The sequence below is a fragment of the Falco biarmicus genome, chromosome Z (assembly GCF_023638135.1).
Source record: "Falco biarmicus isolate bFalBia1 chromosome Z, bFalBia1.pri, whole genome shotgun sequence".
In the NCBI taxonomy this organism is placed as follows: domain Eukaryota; kingdom Metazoa; phylum Chordata; class Aves; order Falconiformes; family Falconidae; genus Falco; species Falco biarmicus.
This window is the reverse complement of record NC_079311.1, coordinates 7,836,114-7,840,445: the sequence shown is the minus strand read 5'-3', so window position 1 is coordinate 7,840,445 and position 4,332 is coordinate 7,836,114.

Below are 4,332 nucleotides of genomic sequence, written 5' to 3'. Positions count from 1 at the left end.
TATGACGCTGGCTCTGTCATCACCCTCTACCCTCTGTCACCTTGTGTCAGTTTGAAGGGTTGTATGCATAATCAGGGTGATAAAACACCCTCAACCCTCTGTCGGTACTGGGAGATTTACCAAAGATGCAGATCTGTCATTTGCAGAAATTAACTTCTGCTACAAACCTCAGTGGCCTTCTAATCTAATGCAAATTTGAGGTATGACTTTGTTTGGCTTTAGTAGAACTAACATGGATTTAGGGGGTCCAAGCCACTTTGATTTATTAATGACCTTGAAAAGAGCTGAGTGTGTGCAATAAGCTAACCCTGCAGTCTGCTGCTCTAAATACATCAATTATTATTATCAGTCATAATTAACCACTAAGTAGAGAAGCCAAGAAGGTTTTCAGATTCCAGGGGCTTCATAGGCTAGAAGTACTTTACACCAGTTGCTCCTCACACACCAGGATGCTTTCTGCAAGCAGAGCCACCTCCTGTGGCTCAGGACCAAGCAGAGGAAACACTCTACTCTCCAGCTGTTGAAGGTGCTAAAGCATATGCACTACTGGCCTTGAGTACACAGGCATTGCAAGCAGAGATACTGCCAGAAATTGAAGGAGGCTGACTGAAATAAAAGCTCCCTGGTCCTGGATAAGTTGCTCCCACGAGGCTCAGGTTTAGAGAGACAGGAGGAACTGGCTGTATTGGAAGACATCCCAAAGCCTGAGCTCAGGTGCTCATGGGATGTCCAAGGGAAAGCATACCAAGCAATTGAAAGAGGAAAACAAAGTGGGGAAGCAGGGTTAGTTGGATTAGATCTGCAGGCTGGGTCTGGAGGCTGTGGCTGGCAGAGGTGACAGGAGCTGTGTGGAGATGAGAAGAGGAGAGCTAAGGGGTAGGCGAAGGCAATACAGGTCATACTGCTTTCATTTTGCCAAGTAGGAGAAAAAAGGAAGTGCCTCTGCGTGATAGCCCCAGCCTCTCTCCTAGCCTTGACAAGTGTCACTGGAGAGGTGCAGAGGCACCCGGAGGTACCCCAGTGCACCTGACTGGCATATTCACATCCCTGTTCTGGAAATGTCTCCAGGACAGACAAAACCAGAGCTTGCCACAGGCTGCTGGAGACCACACTAACTTCTTGTACTAAGCACAGCCCCGTTCAAAGCACGGTTCTGTGAACCAACCGCAGTTCCCAGAGTTTGCAGTTTTACTGCCCCTCACTAAATAATCCCTCTTCCCTCTCACGTCTCCCATGACACTTCCCACCCTCCAACCGGGATGCCCTCAGTTCCCGGCGCTGCCTCTGAGACCTTCCCTCCCTGACACCAGCAGCACCCTGCAAACCTGCTCCACCAGCCCGGCGGCAGCGCGCCTGGGGCAGCTGCAAGCTGTGTTTGCACTTCTATGTGTGGCGCTGGTCAGAAGACCAAACTAAATGAAATTAAATTAAATAAATGACCCTCGCTTCACACTGAAGATCGGCAGTGACACTTCTCTGCAGCTCTACATGGCTACTGATTCTCTCTAAACCTGAAGGACATTCAAAGCTTTGAGTGCTATGCTTCCATCAAATCTGTTTGAAATGCCCAAGGAATTAAAAAATTGTTAAAAGCAGAGCGACTTCACTTTCCTGGAAGAGAAGGCTAACAGCAATGCAGGGACACTTGCACATAGGGAGAAAAAAGATTCAAATGGGGCAAATATTCTGTATGTTGTATTTCCTGGATTTTCTTTGTTTATTTTTATTACTGAGAGTGCTTTAGACAGGAGGTGAAAAAAAAAAAAAAAAAAGGACGACCATTTGGCTGCTAGCAAACAACTTCACTGTTCTGCCAAGCAGACAATGAGCATTTCCTAACAGAATTCTCTGCTGGTACAGCTGCAGTTCCAACTTTGGGAAACCAAATTTAAGTCAGTGGCCTGCAGGGTTAAAGAGACCACAAGAAAATATCAAGAAAATTCAGAGGAGGAACATTTATAAATGTGACATCAAGGGCAGTTAATCAATATGCCATTATGTTCCCTCAGTTCTATGAAAAAGATAAAAAAAGAGTAATCTAACACGATGGCATTTCATGGTTGTGAGTAATCTACATGCACCTTCAACTCACATGAGCCTTGGATGTTCTTGGCAGATGCAAATCCATCCTCATTTCTCTGCTTATTCAGCAGAGTGCAGGCAAGGATGCAGCCTAAGGAGAATCTGGACTTTTTCTGCTCAAGCTGCTGGTAGGGGTGTAGGAGAAAATACATTTAAGACCTAAGCACAGAATATATTTTTGGTGCCTTGTTCCAGGCTGCTGCCACCATTCCTGACACAGGGACTTTCTCACCAGCGTGTCTCTCCCTGACCAGTCACCTCCACCATCCCTGCAAGGTGTTAATTTCCAAAATGAGTCCTGCCCTGCATGATGCTCACTGAGTGAAGGGCAGAGCTGAGGAAGCAGAGATGTTCCTCAGAGCTGCAAAACAGGCCCTGTCCAACATGAGTTGTTACACGACCGTGGTAATTCATATATTGCATAAATAATCTATTTTTGTTTGGCTTTTGGAAATCCATATCCAAGGAAGAATTTTTGTAACCACCGATGGGCAGTTTGCCAGTGACTTCGAGTCCTGAAAATTGTCACCTGCTGGGGGGGCAGAGTAGTTTGTACTTTTGATGTAGGTCGCTCTGCCCTTCCTGCAGTGTCACAGTTGCCCCTTCTTCCCCATTATAACTCAGCTGCTGTTTTTTTCCTTCTCCCCTGAGAACAGGGACCGTACCTGCTGCGCAGAAGCTCTGTTAAAAATTACCTAGGCCAGGTTTAAGAACTGCCTGAAACACACAGTAAATCTGGCCACATAGAATGGTTTTGCCGGAGCGATTTTAAGATAGATCTTGAAAAAGCCTTCCAAACCTTGCAGAAATGTACTGCTTAACCATATAAATTATGTGCAGCTGCTGTTGCAATATAGTCATCACAATTTACCTCCTAGCTCAGTTACTACAAACATTTCCCATACTTCAGCGTGTAAAAAGATGTCGGTACAAAAAAGTTCAACGTTGACCCTGTATTATCTCATATCTATTTTCCCCTACTCGCAGCAACTATCCACAGCACCTTCCATGCTTGCAGCAGCCCCCGACACAGCCCACAGGGAAGGAGCCCAGTGAGCTGTAAGGAGGCTTGACTGCTTTGAGACAGCTGACCTTGAAGAATCACTGAACCCAATAGCTTAAAATGTCACACTTCAGCCAATAAAGTGAGCAAATAGAAGTGTCAGCACTTTCAGAAGAGTTCTTATTAGCTTATTCTCCCAGCTAATGAAATTAGCAGGTCACATATTTGAGATATGGGCTTGAGACTGTATTCTTTCTCAAGCAGAAGCCACATGATGCCAAGCAAAGCATGGGCTTGTGAGTCTATAATGTCACATGCCAAGACAGCCCGGACTCATGCTTCTGCTAACTCCAGTGTGAAATCAGTGCTGTGATTTCACGTGCTTTGGTCATTGCGATGCTCCTAGAAGACATGCAAGTGCAGCGTCTCTGCTGTAGGTGTGCAAATGTGGACATGAGTGACCCATGAGAAGGGGGATGGAGAAGCAAAGTGCTGTGTCAGCGACTGTGCAGATGGCTCTGGCAACTCTAACAGGAACATGCGTAGGGGTGTGCAGAGCCACAAGCCCACCTGGGAGCTCAAAATTCAGAAAGTTCAAGATATTCATTGACTGTCTGTGAAACACTCCTGGTCCAGTGGCAGGTGGTTGGTGAGTGGCAGGAGAAGAAGCCAGGAGCTTCATATCTCTCACAGCTCTCCAAACAACATGGGAAGCCATTCCTTGCCCAGAGGCACAGGCCACGGAAATGATGGAGACCTTACATCAGACAAATGCCTCCAGCTGGTTCCAGCAGTGAGCAGAGCAGAACTCGAGGCACTCCGGGATGGGACATTTGGAAAGGGCAGTGCAGGCACCAGTTCATCACAGGGACTGGAACCAGTTTTATGGAGTGAGGGAACAGCAATGGTGCAGGACAGCTGCTGCCACGTAGACCACCATGTGGAGCTCCAGGGGAGCCTCAGAGGTCCTGAGAAAGTACATTACAGGACTGCAGAGGTTCATAACACTTCAGCATGTATCAGTCAGCTTTTAACAGCACTCTTCATCAGCTTTTAACAACAGTCTTCATCCCTGTTGTAGAAAGGATGCCACAGAAATCCACTTGCTGACACCAATGCTTTTCTACACGGAGCAGTGCATTTCATAACCAACGGTGGTGTGATAATGGAGGTTACCCTGGGAAGGGATGTAGCTTAGGAATCAATAAACAGTAGGAGATAGTGAGTTGAATTTATTCATGTTGTTT